Raw genomic sequence first — 18404 nt, 5'->3', positions numbered from 1 at the left:
AGGGGCGCCTGGGTGGCTCAGTCGTTAAGCGTCTGCCTTTGGCTCAGGTCATGATCTCAGGATCCTGGGATCGAGCCCCTCATCAGGCTCCCTGCTCCACGGAAAGCCTGCTTCTCCCTCTCCCGCTCCCCCTGCCTTGTGTTCCTGCTCTCGCTGTGTCTCTCTCTGTCAAATAAATAAATAAAATCTTAAAAAAAATAAACTGTTTAATAAAATTTTTTAAATTTAAAAACTGCCAAACTCATACAAACAATGGTATGGGGGGGTGGGGTTGCAGGAAATGGGGAGATACTGGTCAACAGGGACAAAATTCCCATTATAAGATATAATTATAACTAATAATTTAAATAATTATAATTTTATAGCTCATATAATTTTATAAATTTTATATTATATAGCTTTATATAATTGTATAACTTTAAATAATTATAATTAATTATAACTGAGTTCTGACTATCTCATATACAGGAGGTTGTCTCTAGTTAACAATACCACATTATGCGTACTTGAAAACTGCTGAGAGAGTAAATCTTAAATAGTCTCACCACAAAGAATAAGGTAACTATGTGAGGTGACAGAGGTAGCTAACACTGTTGTGATAATCATTTCGAAACATGTGCTTGTATCAAATCACGTTGTACACTTTAAATGTATATAATGTTGTATGTCCATTACAGCTCAATAAAGCTGGGAAAAAGAAAGAGGGAAGGGAGGGGAGAGAAAGGTAGAGAGAGAGAAAAAAGTGAATCTTCTGGCGGACGTCAAAGTCTTACATTTCTGTTTCACAAAAACTTAGCCCCAAGTGAGAGGCTTCCATTAAGGACTGAACCTGGGGGCAACCATGCATGCCCCCCGGAAAAGAACGGCTGGACTGTCTTCAGCAGCCCCAACAAGAGAAACCCTGTTACTGCTTCTGCCTCTCCTCCCGCCTCCCCCTCCTGTGGGTAACAGGAGCTCCTGTCCCCACCCCAAGCTCTGGATGTACATTTCTGGTCATTCCATTTACTTTGGGTCCTGAAGCCTACCAGGCTCTGTGTGGTTTCCACGCCCTTTTTCCTCTGTCTGGGATTCCCCACTGGCCCATGGAGATAGTTATCTCACTTTTAGCTGGGGATAGATCTTTTTTACTTCTTTATAAAATATAACTCCCATTTGCAACGGCACAGAGGGAACTGGGGGGATTATGCTAAGCGAAAGAAGTCAATCAGAGAAAGACAATTATCATATGATCTCACTCATATGTGGAATTTAAGAAACAAAACAGGATCATAGGGGAAGAGAGGAAAAAATAAAACCACACGAAATCAGAGAGGGAGACACACCATTAGAGACTGTTAACTCTAGGAAACAAACTGAGGGTTGCTGGAGGGGAGGACGGTGGAGGGATGGGGTAACTGGGTGATGGGCATTAAGGAGGGCACGTGATGGAATGAGCACTGGGTGTTATGTAAGACTGATGAATCACTGACCTTTACCTCTGAAACCAATAATACATTATATGTTAATTACTTGAATTTAAATTAAGAAAATAAACAATTCTGCAATAAAAAAAAATAAGATGTAACTCCTGTATCATTGCCGTGGACTTTGAGGGAGATGGGAGGATTTTTCCTCATTGAAACATGACCATCCTGATATGAATTGACCTTTTCTTCCCTCATGTAACATATCAGAAATCAGGATTTGTATTTCGATCGATGACATTTTAGGGAAAATGTGATATAGAATTCTACAGTTTGTTAATATTTGGTTTACACTATTCTATGTATAAATAATTGGCCAGGTTTGTAACATTTATCTATAATCTCTTTCGGTTTTGTCTGTTTCAAAGGTGGAGAAAAGCAGAATTCTTTAGCAAAGGACTGATCTGATGATATAAAGGTTGGATTGGTATGTATGTGTGTGTATATATATATATGTATTACAAGGGATTATCTTACAAGATGATGGAGGCTGAGAAGTCCCAACACCTGCAGTCAGCAAGCTGGAGACCCAAGAGAACCAATGATTAAGTTCCAGTCCACAGGAAAGAGAAGACGGGTTGTCCTGGCTCAGGGAGTCAGGAAGAAGTTCCCTCTTACTTGGTCTTTGTTCTACTTTGGTCTTCAACTGCTTAGATGAGGCCCACCCACATTGGGGAGGGCAATGTGCTTTACACAGTCTACCAATTCAAATGTTCATCTCAACCAAAACTGCCCTCACAGACACATCCCAAGGAATGTGTGACGAAATGTCTGCGCACCCTGTTGCCCAGGCACGCCGACGCCTAAAATTTACCATCACACCTTCCTGAACTGCGGTCCTTGCGAAGTGAGTAGTGCTCTTTTCTGTCTTCCTAAAGGATGGGCCAGTTTTAGGAATTGTGAAGAGACAGGCATCAAACAGAAAGTTTCACTGCCTTGTCCCTCCTAATGAGATGTGCGAACAAGGGAAGGGTGACTGTGTGTGTGTGCGCTCGTGTGTGTGCGTGATCCTGTGTGTGCACGCACGCGCCCTTGCACACGCGGCCTCTGGCACTGCCTGCAGTGCTCTCAGCCTCCTGTGGAGAGGCAGGGCCGGCCTCAGGCACTTGAACCAGTTGCACTTCCAGCGCCACCAATCCTGCCCTTGGGCCACTTAGCATTCCCCGTGTCCTGGGCTTCCCCAGACAAGGCTCAGCAGTCCTGGCATCCTCTTTTCTTTGAGTGCCTTAAATATGGAAATGCCATTGCAACCTGCAAAATCACACCAGGAAAATAAAATACCAGCCGGTCCTGCCGAATCATCGCTCCTTTAGAGAAGGCGCTAACTCACTTCCATGTTGCTTTGCCCAAGTCCATCTGTAGCCGTGACTGGGTGATGGCGGTCCCTGTCCCTTCCTCACCAGCACTGTCACAGGACCCCACTGAGTCCTGAGGAGATGAACTAGCATCCTCCCAAGTTGGAAACGTTTGCACAGTTGGCAATTCACAATTAGTTAAATTAGATGTTTGTAATTCTTTAGTGGGTTTTTTTTCTTCTCCATTGCACAATACAGAGTAAGTTCTGTGCGCCTTGCTTGCCCTGTAATGTAGTGTCCGGTACCCACGGTAGGCGCTCAACAGATACTCGGTTTGCACAGACTGAGCCTTTCCGAACACAGATGGATGTCCCACGGAATGTTGATTTCCCACGAGGAGAGCTTTCTCCACAAAATTAATCCACACGAGGTCAAATGATGAGAAAAAAAATAACTATTGAATATCATTGCTATCAGTTTGCACATTCCTCTCCCCTTTTTCTGGTTCCCTGTGCTTCTCAGTAAGAAGGAAGTCTGAACTCCCTTTCTTAACCTTGGCACATTTGGAAAGTGGGTGAGAAGGCAAAATCCTTGACCTGATAATGAGAATGGTGGGAATGATAACCTCGGATATTTGTAAACTGATTCGTAATTAAAGTGTGATTTCATAGCCATAAACGTGATCCTAGAAGCCATCCAGGAAAGTGAGTAGAGCACGTATGATTACTTAGCTCAGAAAGGCAGATACCCAGGCTCGTTGGAGTAACGTGACTTGCTCCAGGTCTTGCAGGTCAACAGGAAACATGGACACCCAGTTCTCTGAACTTTGACCCTTATTCTAGCACCCTTTCCATCTGGCCGCACTACATCTTAGCACTTCACAGTGGAAGAAGTGAACACAAGTGCTTCCTAAGAAAACCATGCGTATTCATGTGCCAGGGCTACCATAACAAAGTGCCACAGACCAGGGCGGGGGGCTTACACCACAGAAAGTGACTATGCAATTCATAATGTCAGAGCTACACACCGAGTTAACACTGGTCTGGCTTCCTAGAGCTCCTAAGCTCGGCCTGCAGGTCTGTATTGTCCTTGTTTGTGTCAGACAGACATATAGAGGCCGTGACTTTCTTGCATCAGGACTCTTGATGGCTGACTCCCCTTTAGCTGTCCCTGCCTCTAATTTGGACCCAGGGGAAGGAGGGGCAAGAAGCTGACCCACCCCCTACTGGCTACATGGAGAACATGAAAAGAGTTGGAGAGTAAGAGGAAAAATATGAAAATAGGGCTCTGAGGAGATGAAAAGGAGGAGACCAAGGTATGTGACAAAAAAAGAAAACATTCACAGCCTCATTACAAATCGTTGAGAGCTTGCTTGGAAAAACATTGAGGTGTGTGTTTATTTACCCAGCAAACATTCAGTGAGCACCTTCTGTGAGCCAGGCATTGGCTGTGGACCAATGAATCAAATATGATCCTTGCCATCACAACAGACTGAGAGGTCCCACCAAATGAATAATCAATGGAATTCAGTTTCTTAAGTACATCAGTAGTATTACCACGTATGAATCATCCATTTTCAATTAGGTAGCAACAAGCAGAAAGTTTCATAAAATTAAATCAAAATAGTACTAGCCCCCACGAACAATTTTGAAAGGAAAGAAGGCACAATTTGTTGTTTGGGTTTAATGGTGGGGGGGCCTGACGAGTGCTGGTGTTTAGCTCTTTAAAGCATTTTCTGGCTTTCTCCTATAAGTCAGGTCCTGGGCTAAGTATTGAAGATGAAAACACCAAATAGAACACATTTACTCATTATAAAAGAGCACACGGGGGCGCCTGGGTGGCTCAGTCAGTTAAGCTTCTGACTCTTAATTTCGGCTCAAGTCATATCTCAGGGTCAGGGGATCAAGCCCCACCTCAGGCTCTGCGGTGGGCATGGAGCCAGCTTAAGATTCTCTCTCTCCGGGGTGCTTGGAAGGCTCAGTCGGTTGAGTGTTCAGCTCTTAGTTTTGGCTCCAATCAGGACTCAGGGTCTGGGATCAAGCTCCGGTACTCAGCAGGGAGTCTGCTCCCCCTCCCCCTCTCCCTCTGCTCCTCCCCCCAGCTCTCTCTCACATACATACTCTCTCTAAAATAAATAAATCTTAAAAAAAAAAAAAGATTCTCTCTCTCCCTCTCCCTCTGCCCCTCCCGTTCTCTCTTTCTCAAAAAAAAAAAAAAAAAAAGAGAGAGAGAGAGCGGGAGAGCACAGTAAAATGAGGCAGGCATGTAAACTAGCAAACATACCTTATAAAATGTGTTGTTCAAGAGTGGACCACAGAATGCTATTGGAGCACAAAGGACATTTTTAAAGCAAACTTGGAAGAAGGAAAGGGTTTCCCAAAAGACATGATGACCCTTCAAGTAAGTTTCAGAGGGTGGTGGAAAGGAGTTAACTAGGTTTTATAAAAGGCAGTGAAAGACGAGCGGAGACATTTAGAAAAAAAGAACAGTTCTTGGACAAGGCATAGATATTCAAAATAGTATGTCAAGAAGTTTGTTAGATAGACATTAGATACACTTTTGGCTAAGTGGACAAAGATGAGGCTAGAGAATTAGGCAGAGGCCAGATCAGGAAGTATCTTGTGTCCTAAACTAAGGCATTTGAACTTCATGCTGAAAGCACTGGAGATCTCTCAAAGAATATTCAACAAAGACTGTTTTCATAACTGCACCCTGTTCTACTCTGAAAAGCAGTGTACAGGATGGGTTGGCAGGGGCCAGAGCAGAGGTAAGGAAGTCAGGAGGCTAGAGTAGGCACATGCTCTTTGTTCATCATGATCACGAAAATACCAACTCTCTCCCATCCTAATACCCTTCTCAGCCCACATGACTCAGGTGGGGCTCATATGCTTTCTTCCAACCTCAGAAGTGGACAAATGACCGAAGGCCTGACCAATCAAAATACCTCTTTATCATCTTCACCCCTGCTCACTCTTTAGCCACAGTGACTGGGTTGGGGTTGGGCATGTAGCCCAACCCAAATGATAAAATGGCTTTTGCTGAAGCCATCAAGAAAGATGCTTAGCTCTTTTTTGTAAGGGTTAACCGAAAGGCTTATGTAGGCTGAGGGCTGCCAGTGGCCATCTTCCTACGATGGAGAGCTGCACAGGGTAGGGAACAGAGTCCTGGCAACACGGTATGAACCTGTGCATCCAGGAAAGCCTGAAAAAAATTCTACTCTTCTGACTTCTCAGTTACACAAGCCAGTAAACTCTTCCTCCTCTTTTTCCTTCTTTTTTTGCTTAAGTTAGTTGGAGTCCAACTTCTTGGACTGAAAACCCAGAGTTCTGATTTATACAAGGCCCATCACAGTAATCCAGACCAAAAATAGAATTAAAATAGGGCCAAAGCAGGGGACGCCTGGGTGGTTCAGCCAGTTAAGCATCTGCCTTAGGCTCAGGTCATGATCTTGGGGTCCTGGGATCGAGCCCCACATTGGGCTCTCTGCTCACTGGGGAGTCTGCTTCTCCCTCTCACTCTCCCTCTGTGCTCTCTCACTCTCTCTCTCTCAAATAAATAATAAAAATCTTAATAAATAAGTAAATAAATAAAATAGGGCCAAAGCGGGATGAAGAGGGAAAAGAGACACAAGAAAAAAAATAAGGAGGCACAATTTATAGGATCTGGTGGTTGATTACATAGTGAGTGAGGAGAGGTAAGAGTCTTTTTTTTTTTTTTTAAGATTTTATTTATTTATTTGACAGAGAGAGAGACAGCGAGAGAGGGAACACAAGCAGGGGGAGTGGGAGAGGGAGAAGCAGGCTTCCCGCGGAGCAGGGAGCCCGATGTGGGGCTCGATCCCAGGACCCTGGGATCATGACCTGGGTCGAAGGCAGAGGCTTAACAACTGAGCCACCCAGGCGCCCCGAGGTAAGAGTCTTTGATGATGTCATGCTCTTTGGCTTGGAACGCTGTGTGGACAGTGGTGATGTCCAATGAGAAAGCGAATATAGGTGGCAAAACAGGTTTCAGAGGAAAAACAGCAAGTTCACTTTTGGGTATGTTTATGCAGATAAGGGTCAGAGACTTAGGGAAAGAGTCCAGACTTGGGTTCTAGCTTTAGGAGTGGTACATAGAGCTATCACTGTGGACATGTTCAGCCAGGGCAAATAAAGTGAGTGGAAAGATCACTTTCCAGTGAAAAGAGAGTGTCAAGGACAAAGCCCAAGTGGATGACTGTTCCATGACAGCGAGCAGAGAAAAAGGAGCCACAAAGGAGCCTGAGGAGAAGACACTGGGGAGGCTGTGTGAAAACCGGAGCATGTGCATCAAGAAGTCTGGCAGAAATTGAAGTGTGAGAGTTTCAAGAAGTTCTGAAGTTCTATTCAGTAGACTCAGTGTAATAAAAAAACAAGTGAGGGGCGCCTGGGGGGCTCAGTCGGTTAAGCATCTGCCTTCGGCTCAGGTCATGATCCCAGCGTCCTGAGTTCGAGTCCCGCGTTGGGCTCCTTGCTCAGCAGGGAGCCTGCTTCTCCCTCTGCCTGCCGCTCCCCCTGCTTGTGCTCAGCCTCTCTCTCTCTCTTTCTGACAAATAAATAAATAAAATCTTAAAAAAAAAAGATTATAGAACACTTGACTTCCCCCCCACCCCGCATCATACCACCACAGTAACAGGGTCTAGAAGAATAGCAGTGGATTATTGGACTGTTATACCACAGTGAGAAGGGCTGCAAGGCCCAGCTTCTTATTTAAGGAGGATTTTTGAGAGATGGCCAAAGACAACAGGAGAGAGACAAACAAGGATGCTGGAGGAAATCGCAACCTTGGCACGTACAGCTAGACAGCTAGAACAAGCACTGAATGAAGCCCAACTCCTAGGCAGATCAACATAAAACCTCACACCACAGGCCTATTTCCTTAGCTCCTATTATCCAGTATGTCGTTCTGGCTTTCAATAAAAAAAAGTAGAGCGTATGCTACAAGGCAATAATATACAGAGTCTGAAGAAACAAAGCAAACCTCAGATCAACATTCAGATAGGACACGGATTTTAGAATCATCAAACAGGGAATTTTAAATAACTGTGATTAATAATGTGAAGGGGCGGGGCGCCTGGGTGGCTCAGTCGTTAAGCGTCTGCCTTCGGCTCAGGTCATGATCCCAGGGTCCTGGGATGGAGCCCCACATCAGGCTCCCTGCTCCGCGGAAAGCCCGCTTCTCCCTCTCCCACTCCCCCTGCTTGTGTTCCCTCTCTCACTGTGTCTCTCTCTGTCAAATAAATAAAATCTTTTTTAAAAAATAATGTGGGGGCGCCTGGGTGGCTCAGCCGTTAAGCGTCTGCCTTCGGCTCAGGTCATGATCCTGGAGTCCCAGGATCGAGTCCCGCATCCAGCTCCCTGCTCAGCAGGAAGCCTGCTTCTCCCTCTCCCTCTCCCCCTGCTTGTATTCCCTCTCTCGCTGTCTCTCTGTCAAATAAATAAATAAAGTCTTTAAAAAAAAAATAATAATAATGTGAAGGGGCATAGTGGAAAAAAGAATGGGCGATGGGCAGGAACAGAGAGGTAGAATACCCTTAGAGTGACATCAGCAAAGACAGTAGAGTAGGGAATCTGAAGGGCCTGCCCCTTCACAGAAACACCAAAAAAAATGGGCAAAAACTGGTCAGAATTAGTCCGACTCTAGGAAATAAAGATTTATAGCAACCAATAAATGTTGAATAAACACAGAAGACTTAGGAGAGCTTTGTGAGCCTTACCTCGCCCGCCTCCCCTCCACGCCAACAGTCTTGAAGACAAGAACTGACCTTCCTCACATAGGGCGCTTGTTCTGGAGGGAGCAGAGGAGACCTTGTTCCCAAGGAACTGTATTCGTCTCCGTTTAGCTGTCTGGGGCTTCCCCGAGGACCGAGGACCGACGCAAGGGGCTTGCCTTTTCTCACCTAACTGCGAACTCTCGCGGTGAGAGAGCGGCTGGATAAAGGCGAAGAGAAAGAGAACCTTGAGAGCAGCAAGAAAGAAGGGACTCATTAGGTCAAAGGAAGCCTCAAAACAGTTCAGTCAGTTTCTCATAAGAAACCACAGAGGCGGGCGCCTGGGTGGCTCAGTCGGTTAAGCGACTGGTCATGATCCTGGAGTCCCGGGATCGAGCCCCGCATCGGGCTCCCTGCTCGGCGGGGAGTCTGCTTCTCCCTCTCCCACTCCCCGTTTGTGTTCCCTCTCTCGATGTCTCTTTCTCTGTCAAATAAATAAATAAAAGAAAAGAAAAGAAAGAAACCACAGAGGCCGTGGGGCACCTGGGTGGCTCGGTTGGTTAAGCGTCTGCCTTCGGCTCAGGTCATGATGCCGGGGTCCTGGGATCGAGCCCTGCATCGGGCTCCCTGCTCAGTCTGCTTCTCCCTCTCCCTCTCCCCATGCTCAGCCTGCTGCTCCCCCTACTTGTGCTCTCTATCCAATAAATAAATAAAATCTTAAAAAAAAAAAAAGAAAGAAAGAAACCACAGAGTCTAAAAGGTGGTGGGATTGCCTATTTAAAGCGCTGGCAGAAAAAAAGAAAAAAAAACCTGTCAATGTCAACCAAGAATTTGATATCTGGCAAATCTAGGTTTCCAAATGGGAAGAGAAATTAAGACATCCCCAGATAGACAAAAGCTGGGAGAATCTGTTGCTAGTAGACCTGCCTTACAGGAAATGCTACAGTTAGTCTCGCCGGCTACAAGGAAAGGATCCTAAGCATTAAATGGAAGTCATACAAAGAAATAAAGAACAGTAGTAAAGTAACAATACAAGTAACTATAAAGCTACTTGTAACATACTTCTGGTTTGTAATGTCTCTACCTCCCCCATATGACTTAAAATGCAAATGCATAAAACAATACTTATAAATCTACGTTAATGGAAATAATATATAGAAATGTAATTTGTCACAGTAACTACAAAAGTGGGGAGAGAGCTGTATAGGAGCAAAGCTTCTGTATACTACTGAGGCTATGTTGGTATTCATTCTAACTAGATCGTTCAAGTTTAAAATGTTCATTGTCGGGGCGCCTGGGTGGCTCAGTTGGTTAAGCGACTGCCTTCGGCTCAGGTCATGATCCTGGAGTCCCGGGATCGAGTCCCGCATCGAGCTCCCTGCTCGGCAGAGAGTCTGCTTCTCCCTCTGACCCTCTCATGCTCTATCTCATTCTCTGTCTCAAATAAATAAATAAAATCTTAAAAAAATAATAAAAATAAATAAATAAATAAAATGTTCATTGTAGTCCCAGGGCAGATGCTTAGAAAATAACCTTAAAAATGAGAAAGTAATCAAAATGGTACCTGCAAAAAATCAATTATAAACAAGAGAAGGCAGTATTGGAGGAATTGAGGAACAAAAAGATATAAGATATATAGGGAACCATGATAAAAAGGCAGAAGGCCTTCCTTATCAGTACTGACTTTGTTTTTGTGGGGTTTTTTTTCTGACTTTAGTCAGTCTGACTTTAAATGTAAATGTATTAAACTCTCCAAAGGCAGAGATTAGTAGAATGGGCTTAAAAAACAAACCATGATCGGGGCGCCTGGGTGGCTCAGTCGGTTAAGCTGCTGCCTTCAGCTCAGGTCATGATCCCTGGGTCCTGGGGTCGAGCCCTACGTCCGGCTCCCTGCTCAGTGGAGAGCCTGCTTCTCCCTCTCTCTCTACCTGCCTCTCTGCCTACTTGTGCTTTCTCTCTGTGTCAAATAAATAAATAAAATCTTAAACAAACAAACCATGATCCTTCCATAGTCTGTCTACAAGACTCTCATTTTAGACACAAAGACATAAATAGGTTTAAAGTGAAAGGATGGAAAAGATATTCCATGCAAACTGTAATCAAGAGACCTGAGGTGGCTATGCTAATATTAGACAAAATAGACTTTATTCAAAACATGTTACAAGAGGCAAAGAATGACATTACATATTGATAAAAGAGTCAATTTATCAAGAATTAAATATAACGATTATAGGCATATGCACACCTTACAAGAGAGTCCCAAAATATATGAAGCAATATTTGACAAAATCAAAGGGAGAAATAGTTTTACATCAAAAATTTCACTTCTCACCTTCAGTAACAGATAGAACACCCAGACAAATCAATAAGGAAACTGAGGACTTGAACAACACTATAAGTCAACTTGACGTAACATATATTCCATCCCAATTTTCATGTGCACATGGACTATTCTCAGGATAGACTATATGTTAGGTCACAAGTCTGTAGCACACTTTTTATTAGTTTTTTTGTTGTTAAGTTGTAGGAGTTCCTTATGTATTTTGGATGTTAACCCCTTATCAGATATATGGTTCACAAATATTTTCTCTCATACCATAGGTTGCCTTTTAACTCTGTTGTTTCCCTTGCTGTGCAGAAACTTTTTAGTTTGATATAGTCCCACTTGTCTATTTTGGCTTTTGTGCCCTGTGCTTTTAGTGTAATATTTATGAAATCATTGCCAAGACCAATGTTATGAAGCTTTCTCAATATATTTTCTTCTAGGAGTTTTATTTTTAAGTCTTAAGTCCATTTTGAGTTGATTGTTGTGTAAGGTGTAAGATAAGGGTCTAATTTAATTATTTTGCATGTGGATATCCAGTTTTGCCAATACCACTTGTTGAAGAGACTATTACTTCCCCATAGTGAATTTATGGCACCCTCATCAAAAATCAGTTGACCATATATACATGGATTTATTTCCAGGCTTTCTATTCTGTTCCACTGGTCTATGTGTCTACTTTTATATCTGTACCATACCATTTTGATTACTGTAGCTTTGTAATATATTTTGAAATAAGGAAGAATTATGCCTCCAACTTTGTCCTTTTTTCTCAAGATTGACTTCGCTATTCATTGCCTTTTGTGGTCCCATATGAATTTCAGGATTGGTTTCTTCTATTTCTAGTTTTTAAAAAGTCAGTGGGATTTTGATAGGATTGCACTGCATCTGTAGATTGCTTTGGGAAATATGGACATTTGAACAATATTAAGTCTTCTGATCTATGAACATGGGGTGTCTTTCCATTTGTTTGGATTTTTAATTTCTTTCATCAGTGTTTTGTAGACAATGGGCTAAGAACTTGAACAGACATTTCTCCGAAAAAGACATACAAATGGAACAACAGATATATGAAAAAATGCTCAAAATTACTAATCATCAGAGAAATGTAAATCAAAACCATAATGAGATAACCACATCACACCTGTCGGGATGGCTTTTTAAAAAAAAAAAGACAATGAGGGTTGGCAAAGATGTAAAGAAATCTGAACCTTTGTATACTGTTGGTGGGAATGCAAAATAGTGCAGTCGTTATGGAAAACAGTATGGAGGTTTCTCAAAAAATTAAAAATAGAATTACCATATGATCTAATAATCCCATTTCTGAGTATTTATCCACAATTACTGAAGTCAGGGTCTCGAAGAGGTACTAGCACTCCCATGTACACGGAAGCACTATTCACAACAGCCAAGATGTGGAAACAACCTAAATGTCCATTGACAGATGAATAAAGAAAATGTGGTATATACATGCAATGGAGTATTATTCAGCATTAAAAAGAAGGATGCTCATTTCAGCAGTACATGTACAAAAACTGGCCCTTCACAGAGAAGATGAGTGTGGCCCCTGCACAAGGATGGCATGCAAATTTGTGAACTGTTCCATATTTTTTAAAGAAACGCCACACAAAAAAGGAAATCCTGCAAAATGCGACAATATGGATGAACCTTGAGGACATTCTGCTAAATGAAATAAGGCAGTCACAGAAAGACAAATATATGAGGTATCTAAAATAGTCAAATTCATAGAGTCAGAGTAGAATGGTGGTTGGCTGAGGCTGGGGGACGGGGGAAACGGGGAGTATGCTAATCAATGAGCATAAAGTTTCAGTTAAGCAAGATGAGTAAGTTCTAGAGATCCACTGTACAACATTGTACATATATTCAACAACATTGTATTGTACACTTCACAATTCACAATTTTTAAGAGGGTAGATCTCGTATTCAGCATTTTACAAAAATTAAATTTAACTTAATTTGGGGCACCTGGGTGGCTCAGTCATTAAACGTCTGCCTTCGGCTCAGGTCATGATCCCAGGGTCCTGGGATGGAGCCCCACATTTGGGCTCCCTGCTCGGCAGGAAGCCTGCTTCTCCCTCTCCCTCTGTCTGCTGCTCCCCTTACTTGTGCTCTCTCTCTCTCTGTCAAATAAATAAATAAAATCTTTAAATAAATTTAACTTAATTTAAAAGCCCCCCCAAAAAAAGTCCCAATAAATTTTAACTGACTGAAATCACACAAAATATCTTCTCTGACCACAACAGAATGGAGCTGTAAGTCAAAACCAGAAGGAAAACTGGAAAATTAACAAATATGTGGAAATTAAACAACACACTCTTAAGAAGAGTCAAAGAAGAAACCAGAAAGGAAATGAAATGTATGAAATTAAATCACAACATAATGAAACTTATGAGATGTAGCAAAGGTGGTGCTCAGAAAGAACTTGAGAGGTGTAAATATATACATTAAAAAAGAAGAAATATCTTGGGGCGCCTGGGTGGCTCAGTCGTTAAGCGTCTGCCTTTGGCTCAGGTCATGATCCCAGGGTCCTGGGATCGAGCCCCACATCGGGCTCCCTGCTCCGCGGGAAGCCTGCTTCTCCCTTCCCCACTCCCCCTGCTTGTGTTCCCTCTCTCACTGTGTCTCTCTCTGTCAAATAAATAAAATCTTTAAAAAAAAAAAAAAAAGAAGAAGAAATATCTCAAATCAGTAACCTGACATTACACTTTAAGAAACCAAAAAAAAAAGATCTAACTAAATACAAAGCTAGTAGAATGAAAGAAATAATAAAGATTAGAGTGGAGATAAAGAAAAGAGAGAACAGAAAAATACTACAGTGGGGCGCCTGGGTGGCTCAGTTGGTTAAGCGACTGCCTTCAGCTCAGGTCATGATCCCAGGGTCCTGGGATCGAGTCCCACATCGGGCTCCTGGCTCAGCAGAAAGCCTGCTTCTCCCTCTCCCACTCCCCCTGCTTGTGTTCCTGCTCTCGCTGTCTCTGTCTCTGTCAAATAAATAAATAAAATCTTTAAAAAAAAAAAAATACTACAGTGAATCAACAAAACAAAAAGGTAGCTCTTTGAAAAGACCAACAAAGTTGACATTTAGCCAAAGTAAGAAAAAAAGGGGAAAGACTCAAATCACTAAAATCAGAAATGAAAGTGGTGACCTTACTACATAAATATAAAGGATTATAAGCAAATACTAAGAATAACTGAACACCAACAAATTAGGTAACCCAGATAAAATGGACAACACTGTACTGGAAGTTCTACCCAGAGCAATCAGATAAATGAAGAAACCAAAAAAATCCTCAAATCGGAATGGAAAACTGTAACTATATTCACAGATTTCATGATTTTACAGACAGAAAATCCTAAAGAACTCACACACAAACTACTAAAGCTAATAAACAGATTCATCAAAGTTGCAGGATAAAAGAGCAACACGCAAAAATCAGTTGTATTTTTTTAAGATTTATTTATTCTAGGGGTGCCTGGGTGGCTCAGTCGGTTAAGCAGCTGACTCTTGGTTTCAGCCCGGGGCCATGATCTTGGGGTCCTGGGACTGGGCCCTGCATCAGGCTCTGAGATTAGCAGGAAGTCTGCTTGGGGATTCTCTCTCTCTCCCTCTCCCTCTGTGCCTACCCCCACTCATACTCTCTCTCTAAAATAAGTAAGTAAACCTTTAAAAATAAATAAATAAAATGGCAATACTACACAAAACAATCTACAAAATTCAATACAATCCCTATCAAACTTCCAATAGCCTTTTTTTTTTTTAAGATTTTATTTATTTGACAGAGAGAGACACAGCGAGAGAGGGAACACAAGCAGGGGGAGTGGGAGAGGGAGAAGCGGGCTTTCCGCGGAGCAGGGAGCCTGATGTGGGGCTCGATCCCAGGACCCTGGGACCATGACCTGAGCCGAAGACAGAAGCTTAACGACTGAGCCACCCAGGCGCCCCTTCCAATAGCCTTTTATGCAGAAACAGAAAAGCCAACCCCAAAATTGAGATGAAATTGCAAGACAAGTTGAATAGCCAAAACCTTGAAAAAGAGGAACAATGTTGGAGGCCTCCTACTTTCTGATTTCAAAATTTATTATAATCAAAACAGTGTGGTACTGGCATAAGGATCTATACAGAGAAATTGAATAGAATTGTGAGTCCAGAAATAAGCCTATACATCTAGTCAGCTCATTTTTGACAAAAGTGCAAGATGATTCAGTGAAGAAAAACAGGCTCTTTACAAAATGATGCTGAGAGGGCGCCTGGGTGGCTCAGTTGGTTGGGCGACTGCCTTCGGCTCAGGTCATGATCCTGGAGTCCCGGGATCGAGTCCCGCATCGGGCTCCCTGCTCGGCAGGGAGTCTGCTTCTCCCTCTGACCCTTCCCCTCTCATGCTCTCTGTCTCCCATTCTCTCTCTCAGATAAATAAATAAAATCTTTAAAAAAAAAAATGATGTTGAGACAAGTGGCTAGTCACATGCGAAAGTATGAAGCTGAACCCCCTACCTTACAATATATACAAAAATTAATTCAAAATGGACCAAAGACCTAAATGTTCAAAGAGCTAAAACTTTAAAATTCTGAGGAAAACAAAGGTCAAATCTTCATGACTTTGGATTTGGCAGTGATTTTTTTAGATATGACACCAAAAGTACAATCAACTAAAGGAAAAATAAATAACTTGGACTTCAGTAAAAGTAAAAACTTTCGTGCATCAAGAAAGAGATGCATTTCTCCAGAATGGGAGAAAATATTTGCATATCATATATGTAATAAGAGCCCATTATTCAGAATATATGAAGAACTATTACTATTCAACTACAAAAAGACAAACCACCCAATTAAAAAATGGGCAAAGGGCTCAAATAGACATTTGTTCAAAGAATATATACATACGGCCAATAAGCACATGAAAAGATACTCAACATTATTAGTCACTGGGGAAATGCAAGTAAAAACCACAAAACCTCACACCCACTAGTATGGCTATAATTAAAAACGAATGGAAATTAACAAGTCTTGGCAAAGATGTAGAGAAACTGGAATCCTTGTACTTTCTGGTGGGAATGTAAAATGGTACAGCTGCTGTGGAAAACCATGTGGAGGTTCCTCAAAAAGGTAAACATACAATTACCAACTGACCCAGGAATTCTACTCCTAGGTATACTGAAAGAATTGGATTTTCAATTATTTTGAAAACTATTTCAATTATTTTGAAAACAGGTATCCAAACAAATACTTGCACATGAATTTTCATGCAGCGCTATTCACAAAGTCAAATGATGAAAATAAGCCAAACGTCCTTCAGTGGAAGAATGAATCAACAAAATATGGTATATCTATTCAGTGGAATATAATTCAGCCATAAAAAGGAATGAGGAACTGATACATGGACCTCCAATGCGGATGGACCTCAAAAAAAGTGTACAATTAAAGTGGCATTTAGTACCTTCACCATGTTGTGCATCCATCATACCTACTTTGAAAACATTCTCATTACCCCAAAGGAGACTTCCATCCTCCCCAGCCTCTGGCAACCGCTAATCTATTTTCTGTCTCTATGGATTTACCTGTACTGAATATTTCATATAAATGGAACCATACAGTATGTGAGCTTTGGTGCCTGATTTCTTTTACTTAGCATATTATTTTTTGAGGTTCATCCACCTACATGTTGTAGCATGTGTCCATGTGACAATATTTCATTCCTTTTTTGTCTATATAATTATCCACTGCATATACCACATTTTGTTTAAGAAGAAAATTCCAGATGAATTTTAGATCTAAATGCATAAGGTAAAATAATATGACTTGTAAAGGAAAACATAGGAAAATATCTTCATGACCTTGGCATAGGTGATAATTTCTGCAGCAAGACTCCAACAAAGCACTAATGATAAAGGAAAATACTGATGAATTGGAAGACATTACAACTGGGAACTTTTCTTCATTAGGGGACATCAAGTGAGTAAAACAGCAACTTGGGGAGTAGCAGAAGGTACCTGCAGTACATGCATCCAACAAAGGGCTCAAATTCAGAATCCAACAGATCAGTAAGAAAAAAGAACCCAGTAGATATACGGGCAAGAGACTTAACAGGCACTTGGCAAAAAAGTACATTCAAATACTCACTAATCACATATTAGACACATGAAAAGGTGCTCATCTTAATTGATCAAGGAAATAGAGATTAAAACCACAATCCTACTACTCACCAGGATGGCTGAAATGAAAGACAGCCAATTTCAAATGTTGACAAGGATAAGGAGCAACTGAAACCCTCACACACTGGTAGTGGGAATGGAGATTGGTATATTTTGAAAAATATTTTGGCAGTATCTAAAGAAGGTGAACATATATAAACCCTATGACCCAACCATCCCACTCCTAGGGTGCTAATGGTCTTTTTCTTGATCTGGATGGTGGTTACAAGGATGTTCACTTAGATCACTGAGCTGGACACTTACTACTTGAGCATTTTTCCGTTTGTGTCATGCTTCAATAAGTTTCTTTTAAAGTACATATAAATTGGGGAAAAATGTCCTAAGACCAGGAGACTCTAAGTATCAATGCCTTTCTTTTGATTATTACAAGTGTTAAATACTATTGATTAAACAACATAAATATATTATAAATTTGGGTACTTATAAGCAAAAATAAGTATTTATTGAAAATCCCACTCCTGGGACGCCTGGGTGGCTCAGATGGTTAAGCGTCTGCCTTTGGCTCAGGTCATGATCCCAGGGTCCTGGGATTGAGTCCCGCATCGGGCTCTCTGCTGGGCAGGGAGCCTGCTTCTCTCTCTGCCTCTGCCTCTCTCTCTCTCTCTCTCTGACTCTCATGAATAAATAAATAAAAAACATTTAAAAAAAAAAAAAGAAAGAAAATCCCACTCCTAATGATATAGATGACTTCCTTGAAATTAGTTCATATCATGAATAAATATTATTTCCAGAATGAGGCCTGGCTCATCACCAATTATATCCCTATTTCTCATTTTAAGAGATGACAGATCAATGGGCATGGACAGAATTTTGTTACAGTGGGGTCACCCAAAATTTTAAAATTTCCTTTAGAGTTATATGGCATAAATCAAGTACTGAGCCACCCCCAATTTCTTCCCAATGATCTAGCAGCTGATCAGTTGATTAATAAGTCCTTCTTCAATTCTGTCTAAAGGAAAACACGGGAAACTATTTGATATGCAGGATTCCCTGCCCAGTCATTCATCATTCAGTTCCCCAGCCAGGACATTTTAATGCCTCTTTGGCTCCTCAGACATGTAGAACTCTGGGGCAATGCACCATGGGAAGACCAGAGCCGGGAAGAGCGGTGGAAGGGTGGTGATAAAGGGGAGGGTGGGGATGGAGGGTTGGGTTTTCCTCACAACGGTTTCAGGAAGAACGTATGGAACTAAGGATTCAGAAATAGATTCCTGTAGGGGCGCCTGGGTGGCTCAGTCATTAAGTGTCTGCCTTCGGCTCAGGTCATGGTCCCAGGGTCCTGGGATCGAGCCCCACATCGGGCTCCCTGCTTGGCGGGAAGCCTGCTTCTCCCTCTCCCACTCCCCCTGCTTGTGTTCCCTCTC

General features: G+C 42.1%; 1 protein-coding gene and 1 non-coding gene across 2 annotated transcripts in view; one reads left to right on the top strand and one right to left on the bottom strand.

The window, feature by feature from the left end:
• Positions 1-18404, bottom strand: part of ZNF75D (zinc finger protein 75D) — a 48828-nt gene that overhangs the window by 11498 nt on the left and 18926 nt on the right. The gene's annotated exons all lie outside the window — the stretch shown is intronic.
• LOC118013712 lies at positions 12315-12421 on the top strand. The gene has a single exon (XR_004680099.1). It is a non-coding gene; the product is annotated as a U6 spliceosomal RNA (small nuclear RNA).

Source organism: Mirounga leonina, unplaced genomic scaffold (genome assembly GCF_011800145.1).
Source record: "Mirounga leonina isolate KUSES-001 unplaced genomic scaffold, KU_Mleo_1.0 Mir_101664, whole genome shotgun sequence".
Classification (NCBI taxonomy): Eukaryota; Metazoa; Chordata; class Mammalia; order Carnivora; family Phocidae; genus Mirounga; species Mirounga leonina.
Note: the sequence above shows the minus strand (reverse complement) of the source record. Positions and strands in the feature narration are given on the sequence as shown.